At 37.0% G+C, this 20,865-nt stretch overlaps 1 protein-coding gene across 1 annotated transcript in view; it reads left to right on the top strand.

Annotated features, from left to right (window-relative positions):
* The first annotated feature begins 3,895 nt into the window (after window positions 1-3,895).
* Window positions 3,896-20,865, top strand: part of LOC143239086 (uncharacterized) — a 115,315-nt gene continuing 98,345 nt past the window's right edge. The window contains exon 1 of the mRNA XM_076479891.1: window positions 3,896-4,379. The gene's annotated coding sequence lies outside the window, so the exon portion shown is untranslated. The remainder of the gene's footprint in view (window positions 4,380-20,865) is intronic.

Raw genomic sequence — 20,865 nt, 5'->3', positions numbered from 1 at the left:
ACCAAAGCAAAAGGACAGATTTGAATTTAATCAGTATGTTGATATACCACTATTGAAAAAATGAAGTTTCTAAATATTACCAATATTTTGAGAAGGTCGCCCAAACCATGGCTTGGCCTAACGAAAAACAGTCATTATTATTACAAAGTCTTTCAACTGTTGAAGTATGAGAAGCTTGTGCCATTCTCTCTCGCTCTGAAAGATTGCACGAATTACGGTAAGGTTAAAGCAGTTATTCTCAAAGCACGTGAGTTAGTACTGGAGACTTATTTCCACAAGTTTCGAGGTTGCTGAAAGTAAGATAATCAAACGTATATGGAAGTTGTCCATAAAAAAGTTTTATTTTGATTACTGGTGTAAGTCTGTGCATACTGGCAACAAGTGTGTCTAATTGAGGAATTTAAATGTTGGTCATGTGACGACTTTAAAACTTACTTGAATGAAAAGAAAGTTTAAAAGACTACAGGAAGCAGCTGCTCTTTCCAATGATTACACTTTAACAGATAAAACCACTTTTTATAATAAGAAATTATTACCATCTCGGTAATAACCTGTGTCTGTTCAATCCAGTAAAGTTCGGAATTCTTCTAAAAATACTAGCTTCTGTAGTTCAAAATCTTCAGGCAGTATGGATAAAAACTTTATCTAAACTATCAAGGCCTGTCTGCTATTTCTGTAAAATAGAACCTGGTCATGTTATGTCGTATTGTTGGTATTTGAAAAAGAAAGGGAGGCAACACATTTTAGTCCACATATGGACGTAGTTTCACCAGATCACTCGATGTAGTTGATTTGGCCACTGATGTAAAAGCTGTACATTTCAACTAGGAAGGAATTTCGATCTTTAGTGTCTATTGGTTCTGTATGTTTGACATATGACACTGGTAATCCCATGTATTGTACATGATACTGGAGAAACTTCGTCATTGTTTATAAAAGGTATATTGCCTATGGATTCTAGTTCTACCACTGGTGATTCTATTATTGCTCAGGATATTGATGTTGGCTTTGTTAATGTTCCTTTTCATAAGATTTATTTAACATCAGACCTAGTTTCAGGACCAGCTGTGGTTGTAGTAAGACCTACCCTGTCATTTAATGGTGTGACATTGTTGTTGGGAAAGGATTTAGCTGGGGGAATAATTGTTGACGAACCCAAAACGAATAGCGAGCTGATCACTGTTTGATCTAAAGATTGTGTTGTAAAAAGACCTGATCATCGAAAGGCTACCCAGCTGTGTAATATCAATATGTTAAAGTCTTATTACATCCGAGATACATCCGAAAATATTTTATCCATTAAGTGTTTTTTCTAACACTAATGGCAGTCGCTTTGACTCAGACACCCCTATATTTGAAGAGATGAATGCCACGTCAAACTGTGTAACTCTGACATTCGAGCCAAAGTTAATTGTATTGTGAATTATCCAACCACTACAAACGAGAAGTTTAATGAGATTTTCGGGAACGGCTGGTTATTACAGGAAGTTTTGTAAAAATGTTGTTAACATCATCCTACCATTACAAACGCAATGAAGAAAAATCAAAGTTCTGGTGATCTGAAACATGTCAGTCTGTTTATGGAAACGTAAAACCACTTATGCACTTACCCCTACTGATGCACCTTAAAGCCTTTCACATTGGCTGTTGATGCCAACGATTGTGGTGCTAGAACTATTTTATTACAATAAGACGACAGAGGTATTGAACAACCTGTCTGTTATTTTGTTAAAATTTAATTGTCATCAAAAGAAGTATTCTTTTGTGAAAAAAGAAAGTGTTAGCTTTAGAACATTTCAATATGTGCGTACCTTCATCACTGCAACCTATTTTCATTTACACTAATCATAACCAGTTGACATTTTTAAACCAAATAAAGAGCAAAAATAGGAGGCTGTTAATTTGAAGTTTAACATTACAAGAGTATGATTGAAGGATAATCCATGTCAAATGGTTTATAGCATATGTACTGATGTACTTTCACGTGCTGTTATTTTAAGGATATAAAAATATTTGTATTGATTGTGTTATATAGTGTCATGATTACTAAAGTTGTATTGTTTTAAATAATGTATTCTATTAATTTATTGTTGTCAATGTGTATGTGTGTATGTACATATCTATATATACAAGTTAAAAACAAGCAGAAATAAAAATTCATTAAACAAAAAAACGCTGCACTGATTGGAAAGGTCCCAGGGTACAAACTATAATGTGGAATTTTTTTCACTTTGTAACAAACTAATATAATTAGTGAGAGGTATGGATTTTTTTAATGCAGTCCATCCTTGTGGTTTTGCTTATTTATTCTTCATTAAAATGTATTTATTTTCATCAATATAGATGTATATTATTTATATAATATTTGCTGTTACATCAAACATATGCTCGCCCTTTCAGCCGTGGGGTCGTTATGATGTACGGTCAGTCCCACTATTCGTTGATAAAAGAGTAGTCCAAGAGTTGGCGGTGGGTAGTGATGACTAGCTGCCTTCCTTCTAGTCTTACACTGCTAAATTAGGGACGGTTAGCGCAGATAGCCCTCGTGTAGTTTTGTGCGAAATTCAAAACAAACCAAACCGACGAACCTCCATACAAGTTTTGATGAAGATCAATCCACCCCCTGCGAAGTAGTTACGTGGATAGACAACAAACAGTACTATTATATTTACATAGATTTCGTTTTATATATTTTTATGGCATAATAGGTTTCTTGTAACTTTCGTCAGCTCTAGCAAGTTAGTTTAGTTTTGTTGCTCTTGTTTTCTTTAAAAGCAACAAGCATTAGAATGGAAGGATTACAAACCAGTTTTCTGTAGATATATGATTGGACAGTTGCTTTGTTTATCATCCAGTGACATTCTGTTAAGCTCCTTTAATAACACCTTACAAAATGTATTCTTCCATTTTAAGCAGTGTTAATTGAAGAAGTTGATTACCTACTGTAGTTTCACATGTCATTGTGCTGTATATTTAGCTTTCAATTATTTATTTTAGCAGTTGCATATATTACGTTAATTCCTTCTATATTTTTAACATACAAAAGTGTTTTATCACCATGTCTTAGGTGGATTTAATATTCATTTACTTTTTATTATTATTAGTTCTGCCCCCTCAGTTACACAGCAGTATTTGTACGGATTTGCAACGCTAGAATTCGGGTTTCGATACCCATGGTGGGAGAAACATGGACAGCCCATTGTGTTGCTTTTCGTTTAACTTCAAACAAATAAAGTAAGTTATTATTTTCATTAGAAAATACGTGTATTACAAAAAGGTACTTGTAAGGAGCAGAGACTGAGTGTGGCCTATTAGTTAGCGTATTCGGACTCTGAATCCGCGGATGCATGGTTTGTGGCCCTCTGCTGCAAGATGCATTTTGATGCCGTGAATGTGTTTGTAAGGGTGACGGACAAATTTCCCTATTCGGTCGCACAAGAGCTGACGGTTGACGCTGCTGATTAGCTATCTTCTCTCTAACCTGTGACTTTAAAGTTAGAGATAGCTGCACGCATTTTGCCCTTTGTTTATCTTTGTTCGAGCGTTTTTAAATTTAGCTGCTTATGACTGAGCTTTTATGTATTTCTGTCAACATGTTGGAACCTTTTGATTATCACCATTCGCAGTCGTACTTGTATTTTTGATTTGTTCATTTATCACACATGTATAACTTTAAATAACAGACCCTCTGCCGGCGGGATACAGTAAAATTGTTTAAAAAAGGAACAGTAGTTCTAGAAGGTTTAATACCTGCAAATACATCGAAAAACAAAGCAACCTAAGTTCTGTTGTCGCTCAAAGTATACAGTGTTTCAGAGCTTTCCGCTAGGGGCACCTGTGTTATAGTCTCATATTCCTTGGTTTTCTAAGAGAAAATCGCTTCACTTTTGTGATCGTTCCTAGACGTCTGGGCTCGTATCTCGTGTGTTTTATTCAGTTATGTTGATACCGTGCTTGTGGCGTCATCGTGCTATACTAACTTGCGCTTGAGACTCAACGAAGTGTTTATATCTATAAGCTGTGATTTCACTATTATGTTGTATATTACGTATTTAAGAAAAAACTGATAATTTTAGACTAATGTAGATATATATCTTATGAAACGATCGAAGTTGAATTTGCTTTGCGTGATCATTGTGGACTAAGCAACTGGAACTCGACACGAAGACTTAGTGCCACTATGGCGGTTTGATTTTAACACTCGATCGGAACTGTATCACGCGCCTAATCTCGTTCTCAGTCTGTAAGGACAAAGCGTAAATTATTCGTCGCCTAATTCCCCTTCTAGTCACCAAGGGATGTACATCACTAATTCAAAATTCGCTACTGTTGTTCACTATTTAATAACCTGCAGGATAAACGATAAGGTGGTTTATCAAGTACGTAAACATTTTTTTTACAAGATTCATAGCTTCATATTTTATGTTTAAGTTGTGTTGTTTAGTCATTTTTTAAATCGACAGACGAATAAATAATATAGCCTAAAAGGGAGAGAGTCGGTGAAACATATGAGATTTAAACTACCTGATGAAGGAAAAACAGAGTTCTCTAACTAGCTTTCTAGTAGCGCGTGTAAAAGTAGTTCTATAAACGTTTAATTTCACTATATCATATAATTTAATAGTTTTTGTTTGTTGTAACTTGTATTTATCTCATTTTTCGTCCTCCGGTGGAACGGTGGTTAGCTTACGGACTTACAACGCTAAAATATGGGGTTCGATTCTCCGCGGTGGACACAACAATTACCCTCAATCGCTTTATTCTAACATAAACAAAAGAAACATTTTTCTTAGATGAAATGCCGTATACTCGATAGTTTTATTTGTTTGTTGTTAAGCACAAAGCTACATGGTGGGCTATTTGTGTTGTACCTACCGTATCGAAGCCCAATTTTTAGCGATATAAACTCTCAGGCGTACAGCTTAGTTATCGCTATAATAACGGCAAAGCTATGTCGGTCTAGCAGTAGTAGTCGCAGTCTTGAAACCCGATCTGCTTGGTTATCACTATAGTAACGGAAAAGCTTTGTCGGTCTAGTTTTGAAAACGGGTCAGCTAACAGGCTTGATAATCTCCATTGAACTTGGTCGTCATGGCGTAGCGTTTGCTCTTGGCCTGACCTGTACCATTTCGTCTGGTATCTCCTTATATGTTTTGCTGATTTTTCACTCTTCTTTCCTCACTAAATGGCTCACATATTTTTGTATGATGTTTTATGTGTTTTAAATACTTGTCTCCATTTGAGCTAGCTAATTTAATTTTTTAAAACCTATTAACGCAAAGAGACTATCATTTCACGTCTTCTTCTCGCCAATGTTGTTGTACTCGTTAACTTTACGGCTCCATTTTTGGCTGGCATATTTTAGTTTTCCTACAATTTATCGTAGTTTATCGACTTATTTAATTAAATTAATACTACCACAAGTAATGTCTGTGTTTCAAAAGTAACAGTAACATCGCTAGGTAGAGGAACAGTTGCATCCTTCAAGAATTGTGTAAGAAAAATCGAAAATTTAAAAATCTTTCTTACTGATAGTACTTGTATTTGTTTCAGTTTGGAAAAGTGTGAAAATATGCAGTTGTTTAACGTGGACACGTAATAATTTTAATTGTGTAAATATAGTTTTAGATTTGTTGACTGCTGTTTTTGTTTGCTAATCAGGCTTTACGTAAAGCGTGAGATAATTATGTAAAAACAGCTGAAGAAATAGATTATAGGTACATTGAATAAATCTAATAATGAAATGATAATTTGATAACTTCTAAACATTTTAGTTTTTTTAATCGGGATATATTTCCTTTAATGGTCCCATTTATTTTGAAAAGAGTATCGTTCGGTAAAAAGGACACCCGCCAGTACAGCGGTATGTCTACGGATTTACAACGCTCAAATCATGGATTCTATTCCCCTCGGTGGGCTCAGCAGATAGCCCGATGTGGCTTTGGAATAAGAAAACACAAACACTTGGTAAGAAGGAGCGTGGCCCTGTGTTAGAGCACGGATTTTGATACCACATAATATTGATTGCTCCTCAAAGCCGAGGATGTCTCAATTCCTTACATTGCGTGGATAATGGATGCTGCTGACTGGGCTGCCTTTCCTGAAAATGAGAGCCTATGACAGATAGCCTTAGTAGTTTTCCCACAAATACAAATATAAGTAATAGAAATATGTAAGTCGATCTATGAGAAAAAGCTCGGTGAGGAGGGGGGAGTTAAATGTCTTATTTTACTAATTACATCAAGTTTTGAATAATTACTCGAAGCTGTCAGTGAATAATTGTTTTCTTTTACACCCTGTCATCTGTTTTCCAGTTTTACTAAAATGTGAATAATTAGCGCTGTCATATTATATATTTAGCCTACATTTGAATCTTAAATATTCAGTTAAATGCTAAACTTTATCCAATTTTTAAGAATCGGTAATAAATCATCAAGATTGAAAAATTGTTTAATTTTAAAAATAGAACATCCCACCATCATGTGATTAAACCAGTAAGTTGTTGAATTACGCGCCTGTTTAAATAATAAAAAAAAAAAAATCTAGGAAGTCGGTAAGATTTCCGACGTTCTAAATTAGGCCTAAATAAAACAGCGTATTTTCACTGTTCTGCAGAAGAAAAAATATCGTCTGCAAAATTTTACTTAAAAGACTCGAGCTGCTCATCTGTGAGTAACCAAAATATTACCACATAAGATATGCCAGCATTCGTCTTAATGAATTGAGGATATTTTTTGCAATTAGGCCTAAATAAAACGGCGTGTTTTACCTTGCGCTGAAAAAAAAAGTCATTTGAAAACTTCTGCTATGACATCACGCTACATGGCAATGGCCTTGACAAATGGGCATCACCGATGCAATTAATTTCACAGTTTTGAAAACTATGTTGAAAAAAGTTTCATACCGTGCGATGTGTTTTCAGCTAATCACGACAAAGTATTCGTGGTAGGGGTAATAATATTTTGCTTTTCTGTAGTTCTTGGAATCCTCTTATCTCGGTACAAACGCCTATTATTACTTTGTACAAATTAACTTCTTATTTTTGCCTGTTTAGTTTTTAGCTCTTTCCGTTACACCACTACAATGTATTGTTAAATAAAACTATTGAACTCTGTGGGATTGAACTGTTGTACTTATATAAGAACTTTCATCTGCTTATGTAAGCGTAAGAAATATACAATAGGTTGTTTGAATTCCCTGCACCATGGGGAATTGAACCCCAAATTTTTGCTTCGTAAGTTCATAAAGTTATCGTTGACCCCCTGGGGAACATTAAACAAACGACTCATTATTTTTCTAACACACTTTTATATTCTGTGCAGTTTCTTATGGGTGAAGTTTTCATTAACTGTTGTTCTCTTCATACTTTAACGAAGTGAACTCGTAAGTCAAAATTGGACTAAAACTGGAATTTTGCACCTGAGGAAGTTTATTGCAACAGTGGTTTGAACGATTGAAATGGTTGAAATATAACCGTCCCTAAATTTGAGCTACTGACCAAACGAAGGGCACATTCTGCCTCTTCGAATCGAACAACGGAATCTATTGTATTCCACTGATAGAGTATGTGAAGATGGATCACAGCCTGAAACCCAGATCCTACTGTACACAGCCCAGCACGTTAAATCACTACGCCACTACCACAACTGTTATTAGAAACGTTTGGACTCATTGTCCATATTAATAATTATCAGAACGAAAACTACATTTCAAAAAAGTATTTCATATATGTTAATTTATTTGTTTTTGTTGTGTTTTTATTTAATTATTTAACGTGTTTCAATAACTTGCCCTCAGTGAAAAGTCTAGCATACGTATAGCTGCACAGTGTATTTCTAGATTGGTAATATTGTATATTGGGATTTATGTGTATAGTAATAAACATGGTTGTGGCTTTGCTTCTTAATTCGTTTCTATCCTTTATCCGTACTCCATACCCGACTTATTTGCCCCAGAGAGGAGCGAGCCTAAGGCCCGTGGAGGGATCACCTTTTTTAATCACTCACGCCGTTAGTGGGGGGGGGGGGAGTAGTTTTGAAATTAAGCCTGAAATAGCTCATTCTGATGAAATTTTGTCTTTCGTACGAGCTCAATAAAAATTTAAATGTAGAAGTTAAAGTTTCATCGCTAAGTTTTACTCGGCTAAAACAGCCAGGGTAAAATTTATTTCAACGAAAATTCGGATCTTGAATTTTCAGTGTATGCCTAGCTGCGCCCCAGATTGTTAATCTCATAAAAGAAAAAATCGAAAGTTAAAAGAGTGTTTTACATAAATCCTGACTGAAAGTTCATTCGTTACGACAAATGTATTGGATTTATTTTGTTTTACTGTTTTTGTCTCTATCTCTAACTAATTTTAGAGGCGGACGTATGCTTCGATATTATAAAAGTATTATTCGTGGTACTATTTGTGCCTTGAAGGCGCCTTATATATTCTATGTGGTTATCTTTTATTAGTTGAGAATAAAGGGTGTTTGTTTTTATAGCGAAGCACAAAGCTACACAAAAAGCTATCTCTGCTCTGCACGGGTATCGAAACCTGGTTTTTAGCGTTAGCAATCTGTAGACATATCGTTGTGCCAGTGGGGTGAAAATAAAGTGAAATAGTAAAAGAAACTTGAAAAGTCATAAGTTAATAAATTAACTTTAAAATTATATTTTGTTTGTTTTGAATTTCGCGCAAAGCTACTCGAGGGCTACCTGCGCTAGCCGTCCCTAATTTTGCAGTGTAAGACTAGAGGGAAGGCAGCTAGTCATCACCACCCACTGCCAACTCTTGGGCTACTCTTTTACCAACAAATAGTGGGATTGACCGTCACATTATAACGTCCTCACAGCTGAAAGGGCAAACATATTTGGTGCGACGGGGGATTCGAACCCGCGACCCTCAGATTACGAGTTGCACGCCTTAATTCACCTAGCCATGCCGAGCCTAAAAGTATATACGTAAAGCTGTTTGTTTTTTTTGTGTGTGAGAGTCAGTCTCGGTGCAAAGCTAAATAACATTAGATATACACATATATTTCCATTACTAAAGCCCAGCACTGCCAAGTGGTTAGGGCTCTCGACTTGTAATCTAAGGGTTGCGAGTTCAAATCTCCATTATACTAAACGTTCATCATGTTCGTCTTTTCAGCCAAGGATTGTTATTGTGTAATAGTCTATCTCACTATTCGTTGGTAAAAGGGTAACCCAAGAGTTGACGGTGGGTGGTGATGGCTAGCTGCTAAATTAGGGACGGCTAGCGCAGATAGACCTCGTGTAACTTTGCCGAAATTGAAAAAAAAGCAAATAAAATCTAGTAATAAAGTTCGCTGGCCTGGAAATGAAACGAGCAAAGCCATACAGCGCCCTGTAGAACTTGATAATAAAGTCATATTTGTGATAACTGTGTAGTATTTGTTGATTAGAAGGTTTATTGAACTTCCAGTTATCGCAGTGAAATTCCTTAGGCTTCGTGAATTCTTGCTTTATCAATATGTATTAATTATGGTATGCATTTATGAGAACTTGTTTGCCAAAACGCACTTGAAAGGTAAAGTGTTTTTTTTTTCTTTTTCACTTCTAGAATTGAACAAATTTCGTTCCAGCAAAAGCTCTTTTTTTTTAATTTCGCGCAAACCTACACGAGGGCTATCTGCGCTAGCCGTCCATAGTTTAGCTGTGTAGAGCTAAACTACAGGCAGCTAATCATCACCACCTACCGCCAACTCTTGGGTTACTCTTTTACCAACGAATAGTGGGATTGAACGTAACATTATAAGGTTCCCACGACTGAAAGGGCGAGCATGTCTGATGTGACAGGGATTCGAACCCGCGAACCTCAGATTATGAGTCGAGTGCCTTATCCACTTGGCCATGCCGTGCCTGCAAAAGGCATGGGTAGGTAAACAGCATAGATCCAAATGACCTTAACACTACTGTAGTGTACAAGTATGTTCATGGTTTTAATTTAGATGCTGGCTTTAGTTGAGCGCAAAGCTTCACAGTGGACTATCTGTGCTGTGCTAGTTTAGTTTTCATGAAAACGATCAGTCGTCAATAATTTTATTTAAACAATTTCAAAATGAATATAGAATATAAATTTAGTAATAAGATTGGAATTATGAATTGTTATATATATTCAAATGCTCCGTGTGCTCGAAATATCTTATGGCTGTGCAAATGTTTATGTATTTAAAGGACCCTGGGTTTTAACCGATGTTTTTTATGAAAATGTAAAGAGGTTTCTGTGATAAAAGACAAGGATCGGTTTTGGTTTAAAAAATTTAAATTTTCGTTATTAATAGTTTCATTCAGCACCACGTTGGTGAATCATACCTTGTAGCACCAGGTGGCATATTATGCATTATGCATCTAACATCTGGTGTCGTTTTGTTTTTATAATCGTCACTTGTTACATGTAGGTTAAGCGCAAAGCCACACAGTTAGTGGTCTACATCCTAAACATTGTGGGTAATTGAACCCGGGATTTTAACCCATTTCTGTAAATTATCCGCTTATCCACTGAGGGATCTTGCTCCATACCTAAGTGTTCCACTAAAATCAACAATTCATAAGTCAGTTTTCCTACAAAACTTCTGGTAAGGGCCGAAAACACCTAGTAACGGAAAATACAAACAAACCCAAAACAATTGTTATAAATATCAATGGTTTGGTGTTTTTATTAATTTCGCGCAAATCTACATGAGGGCTGTCTGCGCTAGCCGTCCCTAATTTATCAGTGTAAGACTAGAGGGAAGGCAGCTAGTCATTACCACCCACCGCCAACCGTTGGGCTACTCTTTTACCAACGAATAGTGGGATTGACCGTCACATTATGACGCCCCCACGGCTGAAAGGGCAAGCATGTTTGGTGTGACCGGGATTCGAACCCGCGACCCTCGGATTACGAGTCGAGTTCCTTAACCACCTTGTTTTCTCTTCCCCCAGCAGTATTTGTTTAACAGCTAAACATCTACCAAGTGTGAAGCCGCTTCCTACTAATGCGTCTACGTTACATCTAGGTCATTGGCAAGATCTTTACCGGATTGTATAAAAAGCATACCATGAGTTACTTAACATCACTTTTGAAAATATTGAGGCTTTTTCCCTCTACCGCCTATATTATTAACACTATTATTTCCATAGTGATAGAACTAAAACGTGAAATTTCCTACAGTTTGTCAGGAGCCAGACCTTTGATTTCTGCACATTTTTCTTATGGTATTTCTGATCTAGTTGTAGTGAGCATCTTTACCACACTACTGCTGGGAATAGTATGGGTGCTTATATGGGCATCATGCTGATGTGGCACTGTCTGATTGGATGATATTTAATTACAGTGCAGACTTTCAACACGTCTGTACTCTGGTGCAGTATTTTCATACAGTAAAGGGTGCATTAATATTTGAAGTTTGTACCAATTTAATTCACTATTAATATTTTTTCCAATACTGTGTTTGTTTTTGTATATATGTGACATATAGTGATACTATAATATTACTTTAGGTCTAACGCTTTCGTTGGTTCTAATTTCGTTTGTTTTGCTTTCTTTAAATTTCTGTAAACAGCCAAATATAAAAATTGAACTCGCACTTAAGAACCAATATAAACTGGTATAAGTTTATTATCCTTGATTCTCTGTTGTATGTGTTGATCTGTAATTGTGTAATCAGGTTTCTTTCTCTCTTTTATACTTTAGAAATTTAGCTTGTAAATATGTCCTTTTTAGCCGCGGCAAAATGGATAATAGAATGGCTCTTAGTTTTTCAACTACAAACTTTTAGCTCATAACTCTGTCATCTCTTTGTCGCACCAAACATGCTCGCCCTTTCAACCGTGAGGGCGTTATAATGTTACGGCCAATCCCACTATTCGTTGGTAAAATAGTAGCCCAAGAGTTGGCGGTGGGTGGTGATGACTAGATGCCTTTCCTCTAGTCTTACAGAGCTAAATTAAGGATAACTAGCACAGATAGCCTTCGTTTAGCTTTGCGCGAAATTAAAAAACAAACCGTCATCTCTTGAACGATTTGAAATCTGATTACAGTTTTGGACTCAGGAGGTCTAAACTTTTTGTTTGATGTATTTGACCACACCCAAAGTTTTATAGATTAATTTATTCTAATCCAATCTAAACGAATTTCAATTTAATGGCAGACTGAGAGAGATACTGATGAGTTCCCCGCTAAGATAACGGTAAGTCTTCAGATTCACAACACTGAAATCAAGGGCTGTATTCCCCTCGGTGTACACAGCAGATAGCCGGATGTGGCTTTGCTATAATAAACACACATACACGATATTGATGAGAAATAAAATCGAATCGGGTACACGCTGGCGCCACGTTCATTTTGCTGACGCACAAAAATATAGCTAATAAAAGGGGAAGAAAAGATCCCACAGATGAATTAACTCTAATTCTGCCTAAAATAACTTCAAGTGCCGCGACACTTTAGGTAATCTATAATAATTTTTTTCATAAATGTTTCAGCAACATTTAGAACGTGTTATCTGTTTTCCGATAATGATAGTAGTGATAAAATATATTTTAAAAATGGTGGATTGAAGGGATTTGATGTTCTTATGTCGTGTGTGCGAAACGTTAACCAATATTTAGTAGTACCACCACCAGAGAACATGCGAGTCTCTAAACGCGTATGAGGATGCACGTTGGAGGGCAGTGTAAAGTGGGTTAGGAAAGCGCGCTAGGGGAGTTAAGTGGGTCAGTGGAGAAAGGGGTCAAGCAGTGAAACTGAGTAGCTCTCACTCAGTCTACTTACGTGTTATTACAGTTACGATGTTACCAATAATAATAATAAAATTCATATAGAGCAAATTAACGTGTACGCGATCATTTCCTTCAAATCAGCTTACTCCCTTTTTTATGGCTCATGTGAGAAAATCATTTGAAACGGTAGTAGAAGTTGAAAAAACAAGGACTTAGTTATGTATGTTGAAATTTACACGTTATCAAAAGTATACTTATAAACTAATAGGCTTAAGGAATTTCTGTTTGTCTGCCTGTTTGTGTTTGCTATAATTTTTCGCAGAGCAAGACGATAGCTACCTTTGGTAGCCGTTTCTAATTTAGAAGTGATAGACTAAAGGGAAGGCAGCTAGTCAACGCTACCCACTTCTAAATGTTAGGCTACCAATGAAAAATGAAAAGTAGGATTAGCCATCACATTATAACGCACACACACAGTAGAAATGGCATATTCAGTGATTGGATTCGAATCCGTAACTCGCAGACTGAGAATGGAGCGCATTAACCATCAGGCCATGCCAGGTCCGACAAGTTTCGGATTCGTCAAGAATAGGCTTAAGTAGTTCCGATTTAAAATTTAGACTTTTGGTTGGTTGTGAGTTAGACCCTTGGAGATATTAAAAGTTTTGTGAGTTGTCATGGTTCTTCGTTTCTGCACTGTTACATTTACAACTGTAATAATCAGCTAAAGGTATGAAGAAATCTTCTTGCTGTTACAAGTGTAACATGTAAAGTTTTGCTAACTCTTGCAGGATGTAAGTTTTTTATACAGATTAGATATCTTAATTTTTACGAACATGATGAAACGTTTATATGACGTTTATTTATTCGCAGTACGACTTCTTTGTAGTCTTGTTGCTGACCTAAGTCTGTAAATCCTAAAGTTCATTGATCGCACGTTGAGGCTGTGGGTGTGGCATAAGTGTAACAGTCAAATTTCAGTATTCGACGAGACAAGAATAAATTGAGATTGGAGTAGCTGCCTTTCTTCTAATATCTTAGTCCAGAATTAGGAAGAGCTATGCGCAGATCGCCATCCAGTAGCTTTACGCAAATATTTTCAAATAAAGTTTAACATTTCACTGATGTTAGCTTGGTAAACACACCCCGTGAAGTATAACCATTTCGCTTAGTTGTTTCATAATTTCATTTTAAAAGTTTTCGTAATCTTTCAGTTTTATGTAATTTATTTGCTGTAATTTAAAGTCAAGGGAATATGTTAATACATTAATAGTTCTTTTATTTTTAGTCTAGACAAAATTTGATTGTCCCAGAATTAATATCCCAAACCAATATAATTACTAATTATGCATATTTTTTGATGCCCTGTTTCGTAAAAAATAAATAAATAACAGCTATTCTATCCAAACTGGGCTTTAAGTGCACTTGCAAAGCAATTAAAATTAGCATAGGGGTGTGTGACATTGTCGAAACGCATATTTATTATCTTTCGTAATATTTTATGACCGACATCGTAGTCCATGATACTCTGTCATAGTATCCATTCACTTCAGTGCCACTTCTCTTTAAGGTAGTAGTAGTGCATAGGATGTGGAATTAGAACATTTAATGATGATAAATGTAGAAATGGCGATAATGTGAATTATTGTGCAGCAGAAGTTTGTTTGTTTTTGAATTTCGCGTACAGCTAATGAGTAACCAACTGTAGTTCGACAAATCCAATCGTGACATTAGCATGCGTTGGAACAACATTTGTCCCCATTGCTATTGCGATCCCAGTGTTTTTTTGTTTTTGTTGTTGTTGTTACTGTTGTTAAATAGTAGTGCAAGAGTCGGTAGCAGGTGTTGTTAACTGGCTTACCACTAATCCTGTGGTTCCCAAATAGTGCACCGCGGGATATTTCAAATTTTCGAGGTAAACACAGCGATATCTACATCTGTCGGATACCGCACGAACTACTAGCTCGAGGTAGTTTAAAGTTTTAACACTAGATCGCGCTACATTCTTTTCGATGACGTTTTCGAATCTTTGAGATATGTTTTTATTTACTTGTACTTTCGGCTATGCCAGTAACTTCTCGAACTTCCTCGTTTCTTAAAATTTGTATATAAATACCTGTCGACTCTCCTGGTCCATCAGCGATCGGAATAACTGAAGGGTGTTGTGATCAAGTGTCTAGCGAAGTTCAGTAAATTATTTTATTGATTTTTAGTCCTTCTGCATAAAAATGGAAAATAAATTTAACATTAATAAGAAATGTTGGATTGAAGAAAAGGATGGCTAACCATAGACCAGTGGCAAAGTCGTGAAGAAACGAAAATATGACGATAGTTTTCTAGATTTTAATTTTATTTCAATAGATGTCAATCATGAAGAGTCTGCAGTGTGTATTACATCTAAAAGTTTTGGCTTCGGAGTGCATGCTTCCAAGTAAACTAAAACACCACTTAGAGACGTGGTTAGTACATCCATATGATTATATTATCAGAAAGTTAAAAGAATTGAAAGAACAAAAAGGTACATTTTTGAAGCAAACATCAGTACCGAGCAATGCTTTACTAATATCCTACAAGATGACATATAAAGTCGCGAAATGTAAAAAAAGCCTCGCACCGTCGCAGAAGAACTGATTTTATGCTGTGGATATGGTGAACATTATGGTTGGTGAATGTGCGGGAATATTGCTTTCAACGGTGCCTTTATCCAACAATACTATCAGTCGAAGAATCCACCACATAGCCGAAGACCTCAAGGATCAGCTAATTGAAAAAAAATGAAAGGGAAGGAATTCGGATTACAGCTAGATGAGGCGACGGATAGTAACAAGGATGCTCATTTGATTTGCTGCACACGGTTTGTGGATGGTGGCAAAATTGTGGAAGACCTTCTATTTTGTAAAACTATCATTACAAGTAGAAAGGATCAAGACCTTTTTGAGATCATTGAGACTTTAAATGTGAAAACAACTTGGTCTTGACTAAGTGCGTTGGTGTCTGTACCGATGTCCGGCTACTATGGAAAATTGCAGGCACTTATAAGAAGCAAAGCTCTTGATGCACTGTGGACCCACTGCGTAATCCGCAGGGAAGCCCTTGCGTCAAAGCACCTGAGTCCTTCATTGAACCTAGTCCTGGAAAGCGTGTTGAAAGTGGTGAACTTTATAAAAACTCGGCCACAGAAGGCGAGGTTTTTTAAAAACACTGTATGATGATATGGGATCTGAGCACACGTCTTTGTTGTACTACTGTAGCTCGTGATGACCCTCTCATGGAAATGTACTGTCCTGTGTGTTCGAATTACGACAGGAACTCTACTATTATCTCGAAGAAGAAGAACACGAATGTGCTAAAACGCTCTTGGATACTGATTGTTTGTCAAAATTAGCACACATGTGCGATCTCTTCGAAAAACTGAATGCGATGAATATGTATCTGCAGGGAAGCAACACGCACATTCTGAAATTCGCAGAGAAGGTTTCAGCCTTCAGAAAAAAGTTACTACTATGGAGAAGAAATATGATTGAAGATGGTGGCAAAGACTCTTAAACTGAGAGATTTAAAATGTTGACATATCTTCTGTGTTTTTTATAGTAAAGCCATTTTAGGCCAATTTGCGTCTGCTGAAGGTTATCGAACCTCTGATTTTAGCGTTGTAAATCCGTAGACTTACCGCTGTCCTATGTTCTTCCATCCAGTTAAGTGTGGTTTTCTCTTATATCTCTTCTACCATCGTTTTCTGTTCAGATGAGATACTCTCGTCTCGGGAGCCACTTTTCCAGTCCAAACAACTGTACGGCCCGGCATGGCCAAGCGTGTTAAGGCGTGCGACTCGTAATCTGAGAGTCGCGGGTTCGCATCCCGGTTGCGCCAAACATGCTCGCCCTTTCAGCCGTGGGGGCGTTATAATGTGACGGTCACTCCAACCATTCGTTGGTAAAAGAGTAGCCCAAGAGTGGGCGGTGGGTGGTGATGACTAGCTGCCTTTCCTCTAGTCTTACTCTGCTAAATTAGGGACGGCTAGCACAGATAGCCCTCGAGTAGCTTTGTGCGAAATTCAAAAACAAACAAACCAAACAACTGTACAGAAAACAGCAGTTTGCAGTGATATAACTACTTTGACAATTAACAGAGCTAAAAAAGCCAATATTGAGAGGATACTCTTCAGCAGATGTTCTAGATGTAATGACCTTCGTATCTGTTAAGGTATTTCAATCTTAGCTAGAAAGCTGTGACAACATTTTTAAATTCGTTGAAACTCAACAATGCTAGCGAGCAAAATCCTTAGAAATCATGTCCTCCAATGCGCCTTCTAGCAAAACTCTCTATAAAGATGTGTAATTATAATTTTTACACTGAAAAAAAATCTCAATATTCTTTTACACTCTGAATCCACTATACAGGTACATGTAAACCTTTTATTTAAAATAAGCTACAGAATACAGTCTACTCAATTAGTCCTCCAACACGCGTTGGGCTGTAGGCTTATAACGCTAAAATCTGGGTTTCAATACTCATGCTGGACAGAACACAAATAATCAGCATATCTCTCAACAGCAAACCTCTTAATTAGTGTGGCCCAGGATAGCCAGATGGTTAAAGCACTCGACTCGTAATCCGAGGTTCGCGGATTCCAATCCCCGTCACACCAGACATGCTCTCCCTTTCAGCTGTGGGGGCGTTATAATGTAATGGTTAATCCCACTATTCGTTGGTAAAAGAGTATCTCAAGAGTTGGTGATGGATAGTGATGTTTAACTGCCTTCCCTGTAGTCTTACACTGCTAAGTTAGGGACGGCTAGCGCGGATAGCCCTCGTGTAGCTTTGCGCGAAATTCAAAACAAACCAAACCAAACAAATAGAACTTATAGAAACTAGTGAAATTAAATTGCAGAGGTCGCTTTTAAAATTTGAAAAAGATCATTTATGAACACAGGATGAATACTTTAATATAATCATGAAATGGCTAGTTTGTCCTGTTAAACCTGTTGTTTCGAACATAGGTACGTATAGTCAGGAAATTGCTATTATGTCCTGTTAGATCTGTTGTTTCGAACATGGGTACGTATAATTATAATCAGGAAATGTTTGTTGTGTCCTGTTAGATCTCTTGTTTCGAACATAGGTACGTATTGTCATGAAATGGCTAATGTGTCCCGTTAGACCTGTTGTTTCGAACATAGGTACGTATAATTACGAAATGGTTATTGTGTTGTGTTAGAACTCCAAATTGTGCTTTCCTCGCTGAAAAATGGAGCGAACAAAAAATCAAAAAAATTCTCTATAAGTGTGAGCAAAAACCAACTTAAAAAAATTACCGTTGTGCCAAATGCCATGTAATTTGGCCGAAATACGACATAGTGCTGGTCAAACACCTATAAAATTATGCTTTTTTTCTGGCATTCGGACCTCTGTAATTAGGCAAGACCAACGCTTTTGTATGTCAATGTGTATTGCCTGTAGAAAAGAATTTTTTGCCAAATGGAAGTTGATCGAAATAAGGCTAAATAGTCTGAGCATGCTGGATCAAGTTATAATATTACTAAGTTTCGAGTCAATCCATTGAGAAATGGATGGCGGTCTGTTGAAAAAAAGTGTTTGCAGGAGGAAGAAAAATATGCCGGTTTTCCTCCATTTCCTCCCCCTGGTGCGTATTAATATCAAACATTTAAAGAATGTTGGCTTCTCTGAAAATATCATAGAAAATAAAATTTTACTTCTGTCCATCCCTTCCCAGATGCCAGGCATGGCCAGGGGGTTAGGGCGCTCGAATCGTAATCTGAGGGTTGCGAGCTCGAATCCCCGTCACACCAAGCATGCCCGCTCTTTCAGCCGTGGGAGCGCTATAATGTGACGGTCAATCTCACTATTTGTTTGTAAAGGAGCAGCTAAAGAGCTGCTTTCCCTCTAGTCTTACACTGCTAAATTAGGGACAGCTAGCGCAGATAGCCCTTGCGTGCAGTTCAAAAAACAAACAAGTATATGAACCCTACCCAAATGCTCGTGTATCTTAATAACTAGTTTATAATGTTCCAAAACAAATATTGTCTGTAATACGACCACATACGGGGCTATTCCCGTAAAGCTTATCCAGGAACGTATTTACCGGTTACATTTATACCTGAATGTATATTACAGTATTTATTCTGGTGTAAAGATAATGTCAACTTTGATAACCTCTAATATATATTCTGGATATGAATGCCATGCAGACGATTGTAAAATTAGGTCTACCTGAAACTGAGAGCACATTTTTTATTTATTCACCGTATGCATATGAGTTTTCTTTCCGCTTCACAATTTCACACTACTTTGCTTCCCCGGCCCCTGAAAATCTCCTACGAACGCACATGTATGTCACCAGATGGCTTAGTAGCGCGTGAATGTGACGTTGTGGTGATATATTATACAGTTTTTAATAATCTTTCAACAGTTATTAGGCATACGTGAAAGTCTGTTGATCAATAATTTAAAGCCTCAACTTGATCAAGCGATCTGTCTTTTACTGAAATTATTATTACATGCTAAGAAAAATATTTCGTTTAATATATACTAGCTGTAGCACCAGTGCATTAGATCCGCATGTGACATATTAATGACGTAACATCTGTACCCTGAGATTGACGAAAAATAAATTTCTCCGTGACGAAAATGGAGGCGAAACATGAAAACCGTGACACCTATTGCAAATCTACATGCAAAAAGCATAAAACTTTCGCAAAGTTGATGGCTGCATATCGCGTAATAAAAAAGGTTTTCCAGGATCGTATAAGCACGAGTTCCATTATAGTATGGTATATATGTTTACTTGTCATTTTACTCTGCCCGAATTGGAAGTGTTGTTTGGTTTGTTTGGTTTGAATTTCGCGCAAAGCTACTCGAGGGCTACCTGCGCTAGCCGTTCCTAATTTAGCAGTGTAAGATTAGAGGGAAGGCAGCTAGTCATCACCACCCACCGCCAATTCTTGGGCTACTCTTTTACCAATGAATAGTGGGATGGACCATCACATTATAACGCCCCCACGACTGGAAGGGCAAGCATGTTTGGTGCGACCGGGATTCGAACCCACGACCCTCGGAAACGCAAACTAACGTGGTAGGGGTTTAGTTTAGAGAGAGAGAAATCTGAAAAATTCTCTCTCCAACTGGGTTGATCAGGAACGTTGTAGTTCCTCTTCGTCCCCTTTCGTGAAAGATTATTTAAATTAGCAGGAGTTTATTGTTTTTCTTTTATTTTGACTCTTTTTTTTGGGTGAAGGAGTGAGGTTGATCATAATATTGATGAGCGAGACAAAGGTAGCACTGGAGAAACCAGCCAGACCAGATCCCGAAAAGCAGATGTCAAAGTAAATATGAACATGAACATAAACGCGAAACGACTTACTTGCGCCATTCTTTATTTACTTATAATTTTATATATTTTCTTCTGCTTCTTCGTCATGTAAAAGTTAATTCAAATAAAAATCACGATAATAACCGAATACATAAATAGTAATAATCAGTGCCAAAATAAAATAACGTTGTATTATTAATTCTCACGTAACAGTCTGATCAACAAAATTCGTTGATAATTGCAATTAATTTGCTTAATATGGCTCATACATTAACAGTTGCTATTCAAAGTTACTGATGGCTCGTGTGTGTATATATATACACACATATATAGTGCCTAGACTATTACGTGACCGTCGTATATCAGCCAGCCTGATGAGTTCTGATATTGTGCGAAAGGCCTTGTCGACACTGGGTATGGCAGAGTTAGTGCAGTCGAGATATTATTATGTACCAGAGGTAAACTTCAATATCAAGAGTAACAGATATTTTTATTTCTTGCTTAACTTCAAGCAAGAAATAAAAATAAGTTAAGAAGTTTTCTTGTTTGAAGTTAAGCACAAAACCGCACAGTGGACTATCTATGCTCTGCCCACCACGGTTATCGAAACCCGGTTTCGATCGTTAGAAGTCCTCAGACCGCTGTGCCACTGTAGGCTTTACTTTTGAAGTTCATATGTCGTGCTGTGTTGTTGTCTACATAGTGCATTATTCTTCTCGTGATTCATGACATATGCATGTTTTACTGAAATTATGACAGTACAAAGTGCTACGTTAAACGTCCCCTATGTGACGTCATTTTCGTATTTAATGACTGACTGACAG

This window comes from Tachypleus tridentatus, chromosome 13, assembly GCF_004210375.1.
Source record: "Tachypleus tridentatus isolate NWPU-2018 chromosome 13, ASM421037v1, whole genome shotgun sequence".
NCBI classification, from domain to species: domain Eukaryota; kingdom Metazoa; phylum Arthropoda; class Merostomata; order Xiphosura; family Limulidae; genus Tachypleus; species Tachypleus tridentatus.
This window is presented reverse-complemented; position numbering and strand designations above follow the sequence as displayed.